General features: G+C 41.7%; 1 protein-coding gene across 1 annotated transcript in view; it reads right to left on the bottom strand.

Annotated features, from left to right (window-relative positions):
• MTERF1 (mitochondrial transcription termination factor 1) overlaps positions 1-16,015 on the bottom strand; it is a 462,335-nt gene that overhangs the window by 189,310 nt on the left and 257,010 nt on the right. Inside the window, exon 5 of the transcript XR_014294933.1 lies at positions 11,550-11,690. The gene's annotated coding sequence lies outside the window, so the exon portion shown is untranslated. The remainder of the gene's footprint in view (positions 1-11,549; positions 11,691-16,015) is intronic.

The following is a 16,015-nucleotide window of genomic DNA, read 5'->3' as shown; positions in this document are numbered from 1 at the left end:
GTATTTTAAAAACAAATATAGTGTCTGATACATAATAGATCTAGATCTTACCAAATTATCTATCTATCTATCTGTCATCTACATATCTATCTTCCTCTCTATATTTCCTGACTTTCTTAAATGACTGTATCAAGAACTCTAGTAAAGTATTATTTCTCTCCAAGTTAAAAAAAGTGTCTATGAAGATTGCTAATCTACATATTTTCTTTTAGGACAGTATTTTTGTCCCTTGTAAGTCAGATGCTGAGGTTCATATTTTTGAGGATTGTGATGAAGCCTGTTACTCCCAGCATCCCTTCTAGTGCTAGATTCTGCATTGGTACCAGAGTTCACCAGGATTTCAGGTTTTGATAAATCAAATAAACCATTGCTTCCAACTCTGAACTACTCCTCTCCTTTACCACGAGGACAAGTAGAAATGAAAGGACTTTCTAATTTGTCTCTGTGACATTTATGGGTGTCAGCTCCCTTAGCTGACTCCTTAATTTAAAAGATGTCATCCCTCTGTTGTCTTGTATTATCTGATTCTCTTACTAGTGCTCTAATAGCTGTTTCTTCCACCCTTGGTTTGGAAACTGGCAAATATAGTTAGTTCCTCGTCAGCCTTTCTCTACCCTATCAACTGTGATTCTATGGCAAACACTCTAGGCCAACATCTGGAGAAACTGGAGAAGTTGTTTGAGGGGTTTATTTTATTTTCTTTTTAATGAAATCATTTTGGAGCTCTGCCACAAATCACTGAAGACAAAATGTGAATTTTTGTCTTGCAAATGCTAAGGTTTGTTGAGAATATCTAAAGAGTGGACAAGTAAGAAGTTCCTTTGTTAAGTCCTCAGCGTTGGATCTGGAAACACATGTTTGCCTTTCCTTTCTCTCCCTCGTGTATAGAGACATGCCTAAGGCTGGCCCACTGAGGAATCACTGTGTGAAGCTGGGAATCACCCAGCTCCTCATGACTGCTTTAGAGACCGGATCCTTCTTCAGGTAAATGTTGTGTGTGCCATGGAGCCCTCCACAGTGAGGCCAAGTGGCCTGTGGATGCTTCTCAGAATAATCTTTGTAAAAAGAATAAAATATAGTGTATAACATGTCAAGGGAAACCAATATACTAAAATACAATTATCAGATTATTTTATTATATTATGTGCTTCTTCACTAGTGCATAAAATAACAAGATCTTCTGGCAGGTCTAATAATTACCAAAATTCCTAGTAGTGATGAGCATAAATAATAATTAGAGATATCTGAAACAACAGTGAAATGACATGAAAATACCCATGAGTTTTACTGTTGACAAAGTCATACGTATTACTAGTACTATCATGGTTTGTTTCCTACATTTGTAATGTAAAGGTATGCTAACTAACTCTCAGAGATCAGCAAAAATAAAGAGGTCATTTTTTTCCCATCCAAGTGTATGGATCTCCCTGATTTCTACTTCATCAACCCCTCGGATGTTCGTGGCCCACAGGTTAAGAATCCTCGGGTCCTGGCTCCCAGTGTGTGAACCAAACTCTCTGGTTAGAGATTCTCACCCCCTGGCCTGTCTCATTGTCAATGTTGCAAGGATCCAACGGCAAGAGGCAAAATCTGAACATTCGAAACCAAAGCTGTGCTTAAGAGAAGGGCTTTTGTCTTTGCTGATGATGGAAAGGATTCACAGTGAAAAGATCATTGTGTACCTTGGATGTTTGGTTAATGTGCCTTTGAAGGCTCTGGAACACACCACCAGGAGAATTCACCCCCCTACAGACTTTAATGCCACCGCATAGCAAATATTGTAGGGAAAAAGGCAAATCAATGTATTTAGTCCACAGAAGAAAAACACGTTTTCAGTTTACGTCTCCACAGCAGTGAAGTCCATCCTGCTGGATCCTGCTGGAGGCGAGCCTTGAGAGAGAGGACCGGGACACTGTCTGGGTGTTCCCAGCATTACCTTCTGGCTGTTCTCTGGTGTTTGTTTTTCTATCCCCATCCCTCCTCCTTCTCAGCCTGGCTCAGATTCAGCTCTGAAGCAGAGCCCCAAAAGGCTGAAGGCAGACTTCCTCTAGGCAACTCTCCTGAAGCCACCCTAGGGCTCTGTCAGTGGGAGACAGGAGTCAGTGACGGGGACAATCACTGCCACCTTCCTCCCTCCTCTTTCCTCCTCAGTTCCTGCCAAGCCCTGACAGCTCTGGAAGCCGAGAGCCTTCCTTTGACTCCCGCGTAGGTCTCCACGATGTGCGCTCCTGCCAAGCCACGGGGCCAGCTCTAGGAATGTGTTTTTAATATTCATCGTTCACTCTGTCTGTTACCGATGTGTGCACTGCAATTACTGTAATTCTTTGCACATGTGTTGTTATGAAATGGGTGCCTTTCAAGCTATGCCAGGTTATTTTTTTTTTCTTCCTGAAACCCAAATCTATTATTTCTACCTATGTTTCAGTTAGTTTGCCATGCTTCTTTATTTCATTTCAAAGATCAGTCTGGGCGGCAAAGAAAGAGTGGCGTGTGCACAAAGCAAGGTCTGCCTGCTTTCCTCATGGTACGACAGTTGCTTTTGATTTAGGCTTGTGTGGTTTTTACCTCCCTCTCGTTTTCTTCTTTCCACGCGCACAACCAAGCCAACTTTCAGACATACACATCATACACATTGGACATGCGCTGCTGCTGGAGTAGCCATCTGCACCCAGGGGAAGGCACACGTGCGGTGTGCAAAACACACACACACATGTGCATGCAAACAGCTTTTGGTTGAAGATTTCTTGGGTATTAGGATTTTTGTCTCCTCTTAGTGGTAGAGAGGGAAAGGAGGTCTAGAAAAAGTCATTCTCTTTTCTTTTCTTTTTTTTGAATTTAATTGGACCTTTTCTGACATGATGTAGAAACTTCAGCCACTGGGGTACAAAAAGGATTATATGCCTTCATTAATTCAGATTGTCTTATTTTTGGCTTTGATTTTTTTTTTTAATCAAAGAACAACAGCAAACGTAAAACCAGATTTTAAAATCTGCTAATATTTTTTAAGTTTCTTAGGACAATGACAAAACCTTAGTAAATTAAGAATAACTATTATTCTGCCTTTGAGAACTTACTCTCACAATTTACAGGAGCTAAATTAAAAATAAAACAGCGGCAGTGTCCACCTGGCAAACATCACCAGCTATCCCCACATATATATTCCTTTCTTTAGGGATTTTCAGGATACCCTCTGTTTTTGCCAGGCAGAGAAATCTGACCCGGTTGCACCCCTGCCTGCCAAGCATTTTACTTTCATTGTTAACTATATCCATTTGTCACCGTGAAACATTATTATTTTAAGGTAGCAGGGAAGCAGGACTGCTTGCTGCATAATGGTGCCGTAACTCTTGCTGCCAAGAAGGAATCAAAGAAATGGACAGTGGCTAATGTGGGAAATCACACCAGAGAGAAAGAAACATGCAGAGAGACAGAGACAGAGAGAAGCAGGGGAGGAAAGGAGAGAAGGAGAAATAGACACAGGCAGAGGGAAAGACACTGAGAGACAAAAAAACAGAGAGAGACTCACATAGAAAAGCTAGAATTTCCATGAAAAGATTTATAAAAGAATGACATAGCTGTTGCTAGGGAGCTGGGAGGAGAGCAGACAGATACGCCACCCACCAAAGATTTTTAATATAAACCTGCATGTCTTTGTTTGTATCATCTCTCCAGTGAGGAGACTGGATAAAGAAGGGAAAGAAATATGGAGAAGCAGTCTTTCTAGACACACACTATTTTAACAGCACACTCTGCAGCTGCTGTATTGCGGGTATGCCTGAGGTCAGAGGGCAATTCTCACTCCCCAAATTCCAAGGCAGGCCAAGGCTTTACCCATCCAGCTATGGGGAATAAGCCTACTCCCATGCATGATGGCTTTGAGATGTGTAACCCAGGTATGGCAGATCCTGCCTTCCCCTGATTGAAAGAACACATCTTGATGACCTGTGTGGGCAACCAGGGAATTTGGTCTTACTCTTGCTTAGGCTTGGGGTTGAGGAGAGGAATCTGGGAGAAACCAGCAGTGGCTCCACAAGATTCAACTCCCAGCAGGAATCTGAGGACATGGATGGGGGTCAGTGCTATTCAGGATCACCTGCCTGCCTGTATTAGGGTTCTCCAGAGAAACAGAACCAATAGAATGTTTGTGTGTGTGTGTGTGTGTGTGTGTGTGTACACACACACACACATACATGACAAAGAGAGACACAGAAAAAGAGATTTATTTTATTTTAAGGAATTGGCTAACGCCAATTGTGGGGCTAGCACATCCAAAATCTTCGGTGCAGGCTGTCAGGCTGGAAATTCCGGCAGGGGTCAACGTTACAGTCTTGAGTTAGAAGGCAGCCTGGAGACAGAATTCCTTCCTCTTCTGGTCACCTCAGCCTTTTCTCCTAAGGCCTTCAGCTGACTGGATGAGGTTTACCCATATTATGGAGGGTGATCTTCTTTACTCAAAGTCTATAGATTTAAATATTAACCTCATCTAAAAAATACCTTCACAGCAACATCTAGACTGGTGCTTGACCAAACCACTGGATACCACAGCCTAGTAAGGTTGATGCATAAAATTAATTATCACATAGCTCTATAAGATAACTGGGATGAATATGGCCATCCCGTCACTGAACCAATGTATCAAAGATTCAGAGGTATGAAGTAGGCGGATCTCCACATTGGAGCAAGTGTGAGAAGCTGGGACCTTTATCTAGCAGAGCTGTTGCTTTGTTCTACCCCAAGAAAATTCCTTCCAAAATTGCGTCTTTGAAAAGAGGCTCCTCTAAGGAATCTGTCCCTGTCTTGAATTCACTCCCTCTCTCTAATCCAGACCCTCTGTACTCCAACCCCTTATTCCAGTCCCCCAGTTGGATGTCCAAACCACCACCACTGGAAACTTCACGCGACCACACCCCTTGATCCATCCTCTATCTGCCCTCTTCATTAGTGCCCAGCACCCCGGCCTGACGTTCACTGAGCCATCCTCTGCTCACTGTGGGCTCCAGGACGGCTGAAGGAGTCAACTCTGCTCCTCCAAGGAAAGCAAATACTGGTGCCCCAATTCTTTTTCAGTCTCCCCCAAAGTGAAAGCTTTGGCTATTTACCTTACAGGTAGGGTTGTCAGATTTAGGGGAAAAATAGCCCAATTAAATTAGAATTTTAGAGAACCAACTGATAATTTTTTAGTATAAATGTATCCCATACTTGGGACATATATTACAAAGTTATTCATTGTTGATCTGAAATTGATGCCTACTTAAATTTGAATTTCAGATCAAGAACTAATCATTTTTAGTACAAATATGTCCTGGGTAATATTTGGGATATACTTATACAAAGAAAATTATTCCTTGTTTTTCTGAAATTCAAATTGAACCGGGCAATTTATATTTTATCTGGCAATCCTGCAAGATGACCTAAAATATAAGGATACTCCTCCAACTCATGGAGTGGTTTTTTTCTGAGACAATATAGGCTGACTTCCTATCTAGGACCAGATATTCTTCCACAAGCAAGGCTTTGAGTCTTGTTGCCTCTGTAACAATAGCTTCTGACTACCTCTCCTCCCAACACCAGCTGCCCTGGAGTGATGGGGCCACTCCAGGTTTATCCCTCCTCCTAATCGGAGTAGGGTGGAAGAAGGGAAAACTTGTCCTGTTCAGGTCAATATGTTTTCAGAGAAGGAATCATTGACATCCCCATTCATCCAGGCTCAAGACCCTGGAGTCATCCTCAATTCTGTCTTTCCTTTAGTTCACCCTTCTAGAGCTTTATTCACAATGGTTTTTTGAGCCCTCTCCCTTTCATCACAGATATCCTCTTAATCCACATTCATTATTTTTCACTTAGGTGACAACGTGAACTTCTGAATTTTTTTTCCAACCTGTAGCACCTCTCTTCTGCAGCTCATCTACCACACTCCCTGTCTTGAAGTTCAGTGCCATTGTAAACACACAAACACTCCCAAGGCTCAGAAACATTCTGTTTCCAGAATGTCTGTCAAATGAAATCATTTATTTTGGCCTACGTCAAGTCCAAATATCAAGGCCATATATCAAGTCCCTCAAGCAACTGACTTTAAACCAGGGGTCATAAACTTTTTCTGTAAGAAGCTAGACAGTAAATTTCTTAGGCTTTAAGGGCTATACAGTCTCTGTCCCAATTACTCAACTCAGCTGTTGTTGCATGAAAGCAGTCATAGATGATACATCAATAAGTGAACATGACTGAGTTCCAATACACCTTTATTTATAAAAACAGGAGGAGAGGACAGATTTGGCCCATAGGCTTCAGTTTGCTGATTCCTTCTCTAGTTGCTAGATCAAACCTGATCTCCAAGTGTCATGCTCTCTGTAGAGCTCTCCCTGATTCACCCAGTTTGAAGTGACTCTTTCACTTCATGCACACAACATTTTATATCTCTTTTATGGCCAGGCCCACATTCTGCCTTGTATAGAGTCCATGCCCCAGCTCTCTGTTGGAGTGCTTGGCATCCCTTGCTGAGACCATACTCTCCTTTACACAGGGTAGATGTTCAATAAGAAAGTATTGGTGGAAAGAATTGTTGAAAGTCAGTGGAGTGAGTCTAGAGAAACGGCAGAGCCTTAATCAACTACAGTTTCCTCCTTCTCCTCCAGGAAAAAAGTGTGAGTTCCACTGAAGATCATGGAACACCGCCAAATGCCTTCTGGAGAAACTCAGCTTCTAGGCCAGTCAGCCATCATTTAAAACACACAGAAGCCTGCCTATCAAAAATAAACTAGCTAAGCATTCAATTCCCCAGTGAGGAAGGTTGGTATTGCAAATGGATTTGGGCTGAAACCATTTTCCTTTTTGAAACACACCCAAGCTTTAAAAGAAATAGCTTCATCTGATCTGAACTGCCAACACAGTCCTCCAAAATCTATCCCTTGAGAGAACCTCGTTACCAGCTTCAGTTCAAAATCCACGTGACTCCAAACCATCCGAGGTTTGCAAAGCAGGGTTAGAAATTGCCAGGCCCTATGCACCTCAGAGAAAGGGTTTCAGAGCAGGGAAAAATGAATGGAGGAAAAGAGCAATAATGCAAACATTTCTCCAGCCAACTTACTAGGAAAGTTAAAAATTATTTTAAAGTTAGCTATCACTGAAAATTGCAAGCAAATTTATTTCTCTGGTTCTTTAGTATTTTTTGTCATTTTTTGGACTTAGGGGTGGTTTAGTTATAGTACTACATACTTGATTTTGTCTCTCTAATCATTTTAGGTGCACGTCATGTCTTAATTAATCTGTAGGTTTCTCAAGAAAAGGGTACACGTTTTCTGTTCTTGCACACCTCCTAGAGCATTATATTACCAGGGCCACAGCAAATGCTCAATAAGCACACAATAAACAAATGAATATATGGGGTATATTAACCTGCTAAAGTCCTTGGCGAGGGAACTAAGTTACTTATGTTAATTTTTTAACTCCTCCCTTCTCTTAAAATCCTGATTCCACCTCTTTTTCGTCACCAATTAGTACTATTTTAAGTCCTTTGAAATTTTCATAACAATAAAAAAGAAAAACCAAAATTTTGCTTGCAGCTGTGTTTTACTAGATTTAAAAGTTCTTTGGTGGCAGGACACGACCCACTGACATCTGGATAGATGAAAAGCAGAACTTTTTGTTATTTGCCAAAGTAGAGAAGACGTCCAGGCAGAGCCACACTGAGGGTTACACCCTGGGGCAGGGGCAGCTGATGTGTGACAAGCAAGCTGGGATTAACTAGGTTTAGCAGGCTCCCTGTGAATTGGCTGATTTGAATAATTTCACAGGCTCCAGGATTTAGGGGCTGTTTTTAGTTGTCTGGTACCTGGCCCTGGGGCAGTTAAGGCTGGCGCATAGACGCCAGGAGTGGAAGAGTTCGATAGGGAAGTCACTGGGGATGTGGACTTAATCAGCTGCTCAAAAAGAGGAACCACCGGCCTCCAGACAGGTCCTCAGAACTGGATCAAGACAGTTTTTAAAAAAAAAAAAAAAATTAAATTACACACTATAACAGAAGTCACTGACAACACTCGCATCTATGTTTCCTGAAAGCAGGGGCCTGCCGGTACTATTCTCCCTGTCACTGTACCCTAATGCCTAGCAGGTCAAAGGCACACACATTTTCTCGAATAAATTGAATGAATCCGGATTTTCACTCCTACAACAGGGCAGAAAGATACCCCACTGAGACTGCTGGCCTGGATTCTACACTTTCAGTAGGTATTCAGACTTGCACTGCAGGAAAAAAAAAAGTGTAGTAAATCTACTATTCGGGGGGAAAAATGTGAATAAGGTCAATATTAGTCTGTCAAAATATTACATCCACAATCTGGGATGTTTTCATTTTATCAGAATGACAGACACAAGTAAAACAGATCAGTGCTTATTGTACTGATCAAATCTGAGAGCAAAATGACATTTGGGGATAAAAGAAATGGGAATGAGAGAAACAGAAACTGACCAAATTTCAAACTGAGCTAAATTTCAATGGTTCTACTATGGGATAGAAGATAACAAAGCTTCGAAAATCAAGAAGCAAAGAAAGGTAAGAAATGACACTGGATAACAGAAGCTCATGAGCTCTGGAAAGAGAATCACTGGTTTTATAAGATCACATAACACTAAGAGCATTTGGAGGGGTTATCATCGTCTATTGGCATAGAAGAACTGAAAGAAAATACATCTAGATTTAGCTTAGATAAAATAAATAGGAAATAATGTCTTGGGACAGTAGAAAGTTAGTCATTAGCCCAATGAATGCAAGAAAACAGACTTAAAGAAAAAATATGACACCACTACAGTGTTTCTACAGGAAGCAACACAGAATGAGGGCTTCATGATAAACTCTAGAAAGCTTTAGAAACCTCCAAGAATGGTTTCTTCATTGCAGGATCAATCAAATTCTTTATTATGTTAACGTATGTTGGGAACCTCCAAGAGCAAGGTGATGTGGGCCTTGGCCACAGAGCCCTCTTTTCTTGGAGCAGCTCACGTGACTCACGTTCCATATAACACTCTTTGATAAAGCCTATGCTAATGTGATTTTTTTTTTCTTCCAGTGTTATTTTCATAGCAACACAAGTTATTTTATTTTGTCAGAATTTAAGCAACAAAATTCCAGAACACACAGTGCCACCCTACCTTTTAGGGACTAACTAGAAAATTCTCCTCGTGTCTAATATAGGTATCTATGTCCTTTGAGAAAATACATCTGGTCCCTCTATGACATTCTTGGGAGAGACTAAATAAATGTATACAGTAATGTCCACTCTCCTCAGTGCTGAAAAATAAAAATTAAAAAGAATTGAAGCAGGATGTGGTTAGTGCTGAGAGAACCTCAGACTGATCCTAATGTTAATCACTGTCCCATTATGTTCCTGTTCACCTACTTAATTAAAAGCCCAGAAATAAATCAATTTAAAGCCTGGAACCAAAGCAGCAAGGTAAGAACAGCATTAACAACTAGAATTTCCATTTCTGCAAGTCTGCAAAATTCAGCAGTGTCTTCTATTGAATGAGCATCTGATTAGGACATCAAAAAATATCGAATATCAGCACTTAGCTAGACAGTTTGACATGTCAAGCAGAGGCAAAAGCTGTAGTAGGCATTCCAGGAACAGTAGAATGTGATAGGCAGGTCTTCGCCCAGTGATTCTGAAACAAGTGGTCTCTCTTTTTTTGCAGTAAACCTCCTTGCAAGATCTTGTGATTCTGGTGTTCTAATGGGACAGCTGTTTATTGACATTTTGAATGATGTAAGGTCATTTTATCATGACTTTTAAGAAGCTACTGACATTACTTTTTGATTTTTTATTTAGATTTCCATTAAATATCTATATGTTTATATGAGTTATAAACACACAGCCATGGAAGCTCCTCTGAGATCACTACTGTTACAAGGAAAACAGACCTGAGGAAGTTGGTGGCTTTCAACAACACCTCCAACAATGACTCCTTTATTGAAATATTTATTAACTACATAGCATGTGCTAAGTCTTTTTGTCCCCTGGCTTGCTCAGCTCTATTCTTTTTTTTTTTTTTTTTTTTTTTTTTTTTTTTTTCTTTTTGCGGTATGCGGGCCTCTCACTGTTGTGGACTCTCCCGTTGCGGAGCACAGGCTCCGGACGCGCAGGCCCAGCGGCCATGGCTCACGGGCCCAGCCGCTCCGCGGCATATGGGATCCTCCCAGACCGGGGCACGAACCCGTATCCCCTGCATCGGCAGGCGGACTCTCAACCACTGCGCCACCAGGGAGGCCCTCAGCTCTATTCTTATAACTAAATGACCAAGACAGCCTAGTCAATCAGGCAGCTTCTGAATTACTTTCAATGGCAAAAGAAATAGACTGATGGTCACACAGCCACAGGTATCAAGCTGGCATCCTGGGCTCATGTATTGCCATTAGCTAAGTGAACTCAAACCTAGGAAACCACACCTTTAGAAAACTCAGACACACTAGTATACCAGGTAGCAAAATTACAAACACCATTCCCAAAGGGGCAAAGAAAAATGAAGCTTCTTTATTTTCCTGTAAGTGGGACAATCCCAGTTTACACCTGTTGTCCAAGGGTCCCAACTGCCCTAACATCTCCCTCAGATTTTTAATTTTTTAATAAACAATTATTAATAGCTGCATTGGCAGACTTCTACTTTGTATTTCAGCTCCTGACATGGTCTTGGCTAGTACTGTGGGAGATGTATGCACAATAAACAGATTTTTTACTTTAACATATGATTAAGTCTAAAAGATGTCTAGCAATAACCCATCTCTCTTTTCCCTATTTTTTCCAGACTCAGTTTAACAAGTTCCTTCCTTTCAAAGACAGCACACACATTACCTGCTGGTAAATGCAGGGCCCTCAGGCAAGAGAGAGCTCAGGAAGCTAATTTCTTGCAGTTTAGGTGGCAGTTGAGAAGGACTGAATATCCCTGCCCCTACAAGCCATAGTTGGGCCAGTCAGTTGTGCTGTGGCCTATGCCACACCCACACCCTTCCAAATGCATATAGCCACTGAGCCATCAGTTGGTAGGGTCAGTAGAAATGTGAGCCTTCATTGGTTAGGTGGGAAACATAAATGGGAACTAGAGGCTGGGCCATCTTATCATAGAGCTTTTAGAGAGCAGCCTGAAAACTATCATTACACAGGTTTGTGATTCACCGTATGATTTATATACATATAGCAGTAGCTATTATTTAGTAATGCTGTTTTATTTTGCAATAAACTCTTTCAGCAGCCAAGAACTCAAAAAACCAAAAGCACATGTTTAGCAAAAAATTAAGCTCTAAAATCAATTTCACAAGAAAGTTGATGATGAATATAGGTGTTACAAAGAATGTTTATCAACACAGTTTACCGACTGTCATGAGGGCTAAGTGATACCACTGACCACATGAAAACCAGAAGACACAAATCTCTGGAAGAAGCATGAGCATCTATTCCAAAAGTCAGAAGTTACTTTAAGACTATATCCAAAAATGACTGAACATGTGCGCCTGCAGAAAACGTGTTTACAAATCTCTCATTGAAGCATGACTTTTCACTTACCTCAAATGTTTGTTCTTCTTCATTAAATTCACCCACTTCAGATTCCAAGTTTCCTTTTGGACACATGAAAAGTGAAGTGATAACTCCACTGCTGGAAGAACTGCACAAACAGTTGAACGAGGCCAGTTTTATTCCAGTGTCCTAGATACATCAAAGAGAAAGTCAGTTAGTTCCAATAATAATTTGTTTTTCTTTATTAAATTCATGAAATCAAAATACATCTTTTGAATATTCATTTTGTCAATAAGAAATATCTGACATTATCGTGAATGCTATCATAGGCTCACATAAAAAGATCAACATTAAAGATAAAATTATTTCTTCTGTGGTACAGAGATACAAATTTTAGCAGAGTCCAATGTTGTGATAAAAACAATATTCTTACTAAATTAAGAAGCATTTGGAGGAGAAATGTACTTGAAACTGGATGTGGTAAATGTATAATTAATAATTACATCCTAAAAAGCTGCTGTATTCCACTAATCAAAACAGAAACTGTGTTTGTCAAAATGTATAAATAAATATTACACACACACACATATGCAAAGTTAGAGTAACTGAATTAAAAAACTGTTTATGAGGAAGCTAGTGTTCAATTTCATTACGGAGATATACACTTTCGTTGCTGCCTGCCATTCACATCTGCCCCTAATGTTTGCAGAACCCATGGCAAGAACAGAAATGGAAGCCCACAAACTGTAGGTCTAGAGTTTTGTAAGTTATAAATTAAGCTAGCAAACTGTTAAATATGTTTGATGCTATCATGACAAATATACCTTCAATAATGGCCTAAAAAGCCAAGTTATAATTTAGAATCCTCAGAGTGCTTGGAATTCTTGTGTAGAATGTAGCAGTGTGGAGGGAAACACCTATCCCTAGCCTTTCCTCCCTCCAACTCCCTCTGGCGCAGCAAGGGCCCTCAAAAAACAGGCAAGAACATCCCAGACCAGCCCATATGTCCAAGTTCTGTCAATAGTACCCCCTTTCCTTACCCCTAAACAGCTGTCACTTGGCCAAATCTTAGGCCAGGGGGTGCTAATACTAGTCGTAAGGTTCACCCTTGGGAAGAAGTACCTGAGGAAGATGCCTGCCCATCCCTGGGAGCAGGTCAGGGCCATCTGGACAAGGAATTCTGGGGGCTTAGCCACCTGGGCACTTGCCTGGGAAGGCATGCCTCTTTGGCCCCTCAGATTTGAGTTGAGCTGAACAAGAGAGCTGACCCCTCTAACACGTAGGTCCCTAGACAGCAGTGTTTCCTACTCAGATTTAGACCTAAGACATTCTCAACTGCCTGTTAGAAATGTTTGAGGTTTTAAAGAGCCATTTTGAAAATAAACTTAAGTGCCTAAAAATAGCATTGAAATACACACACACACACAGAGAGACAATCATCACATACATCCCTGATGCTTTGAAAATGGAGGAAGCAGTATTATTAAGTCAGAAAATGAGAATAATGTAAACCTTCAGAGACTCCTAAGCAGGACCAGCTTCTGGGAGTATGACCTCTGCAGTCACACAGGGCCTCTGAGCTCAGAAAGGTCCCACATTTGGTTTCATGTTCACCTGTCACCTTAAAATTTTTTAACACTTTGAACAAGAGGCCTCACATTTCCATTTCGCACTGGGCCTGCAAATCATGTAGCCAGTCCTGTTCTCAAGGGCCATTCACTCAGCAAGAGGGTTTCCTATGAAACTTGCGCACTGTTTTCCCTTTGAAAGAAAAGTCAATAGAGCCAGCATTTCGTTTTCGATTATTTCACTTTCCTCTATAGGCCTGGACAAAAACATAAGGGCAGAGGGGAAAATGGTTTTAAAGGGCACTGGAGTATTTGAAAACCCTGACAAAGGTTCCATTAGAGGGTTCAAGTTGGTTCTTGTTATTCTGGTATTGCCTCACCCACTTCCTGCCTAATCCCTGATTAAATGCCACCATTTCACCCAGGTGTCATCTGGTCCTTTCTTTTGCCCCTAACCCTACCTCTTTTGATTATGGAGGTTTGCTTTTTCTTTGTGATTTTTTTTTCAATTCCTCTCTACTTTTTAGATTAAAGTTTGGAGTAGTAATATTATTAAAGCATAATGCCAGGCAGAGATAGGAAGCTCTCCAGAATATCTTTATTAATCCAGGGCAAGTCCATTTTGAAAGAAAGAAAGAGAAAGGAGATTTATAAAGGGCAAGGGCTGGCCTTGGCAGATCCTCACAGCAGGGGCAGAGCCTGACACACTGCAGAAAGGTCTGAAAGGAAACAGAGGAAAACTGTCCTCGGCATCAAATCCCCCAATGACTGACACTCCCTTAGCCTCCTCCTCCTTCCACTAGCCCCAGCCCTCTATCTCATGAACCCTGACTTTGAGTTTCTTAACTCACTATCTATTCTGCAGACTTTCTCCTACAAATCTCCAAACTCCCCCTCAGCCATTAAGCAAGGAAAAGCCCCCAAACCCAGTCTTCTTCAGACATGGACGGCACCCAGGGAAATGGGGCAACTGTATAGGTGACGATGAAGGGCTGCCAGCTACTAGCTCAGCAACACAGAGGTTAGGAGCAGCCTTCAGGCTCTTAGCAAGCTGCCAGTCTCCCTCTTTAAGGTAAAACATGGAAGCCCAGCCTGACTGACTTCAAACGCAGAAGCCTGGGGAAAAGCTGGCTCTTCCCCTCTCTGCCTCACACTGTGTGCACACCTATTTTCTCTCTGGGTTATTCTAAAAGGACCACAGGGACTTGGGGTTCAGGACAGAGGTGCAATCAAGGCTGAAACAGGGATGGCCCAGAAACAGAACGGTGCTTTCTTGACGATGGGGACAGACAAGGCCACCCTTCCATACATTCACCCTAAAGCTCACTCTGGGGCTCATCCATCCAAGGAAATCAGCCACAGGACAGAGGTACAGAAATGATAAGAATTTTCTGCAGTGCTCTAAAAAAACACTCGGGTCATCCTCCTTCTTGGATTTCTAAAAGGTTTGTGTATGATTATCGAGTTTCATTTACTGGATTTGTTTCTAGGAGTGATATTCTGAACATTAAAAACTGATAAGGGGTGGGCACAGACCCATCAGAGCAGGCCCTGTCTCTGCAGCTGGGAGTCGTGGGGACGGAGGGGGAACGGGTAGGCAGGTCCTTCTCAAGAGACTTGAGGCAGCAGCCATTTACCACCCAATGGGGAAATATTCAATATTTAAAGTGGGACCTATAACACCAGTGCCTACCAGCTGAATACTAGCTCTATTAACAAGTTTTCCTTGGCTCAAATAAATGTGGAATCAGATATGTCTGGGTTGGAATCCTTGATCTTTCACTACCAGATGCAGTAGTGAACTTAGGTAAGTTATTTAACTCCTTGGACCTCAGCTTCCACATTGGTAAAACTGGAATAACTCACCTCTTAGTTCGTTATGACATTTACATGAGACAATATATGTAAAGTGCCTCTCAACTAGAATTTTGCTCACATAGAATTCAAGATCATGTTCCTAAAGAGTGTGGCATAGGAAAAGAACAATAGATGTGACTAATGTTTCATGGCATATATTAAGTGGCTAGTGTGTGTCAGGCCCTGTGCTGGTATAACACACCTGCTAGCCAATTCATCCTTACCAAGACCCTGTAAATTGGGAACTTCTATCTTCATCAAGGTCCTTTTTTGTTGCAAATAATAACACTAGCTAATATTTATTGAGTGTTAACTAGAACCCTATAAGGAGTTATTGTTACTGACCTCGTTTTGCAAATGGGGAAACTGTGATTCAGAAAGAGTAATTAACGTGAACAGTCATTGAACTGATGTGTACAGGCTGTGAGGATTACCACTGGAGTCAGATACCTTGGCTTAAATCCCAGCCCCGGAGAAGTTACCAAGCTTCTTAGGCCTCAGTTTCCTCATGTGTAAAAAGAATTAAAAGGGTTTTGAATTACCGGGTGTCCTGGCAGGAAACAAATGGCACACTCAAACAGGGAAAGTGAGGATGGTATACAGAGCCAGGGGCAGGATTAAGGGAAAAGTACAGGGGATGATGGAGCACAAGACTGGGGGGTGGGAAAGTGCTAGCAATGGCCTTAACCAACCTAGACCTAAAGACCCAGAGGAGAGAGTGGGCAGGAGCTCAGTGAGAGCTGAGGCTGGAGCTACTGCTGGAGCTAGAGCTGTTGGAGAGGCCACAGATCGACAGTAAAGGAACGCAACCACTGCTAACCTGTAGCCTGGCAGGGAGAAAGCCAAGAGAAGAGACACCCTAACTTCACTCTCGTCCTGCACTCTGTCCTCCTGCCACTACCTCTCATCATTGGCCCAACCCAACTGGAAGCTACAGGACAAGGAAGTCAACTGATGCACATGAATGGTCACAGACAGGGTGGAGGCAAGTGGAGAGTGAATCTGGAGGGGTAAAGGGAATACCTAGCCTGGCTCTCTTATACTACATACACAGAATTGGTATTGTATTAGTTAGGGTTCTCCAGAGAA

This window comes from Mesoplodon mirus (genome assembly GCF_964341445.2).
Source record: "Mesoplodon mirus genome assembly, chromosome: 9".
Lineage (NCBI taxonomy): Eukaryota > Metazoa > Chordata > Mammalia > Artiodactyla > Ziphiidae > Mesoplodon > Mesoplodon mirus.
This window is presented reverse-complemented; position numbering and strand designations above follow the sequence as displayed.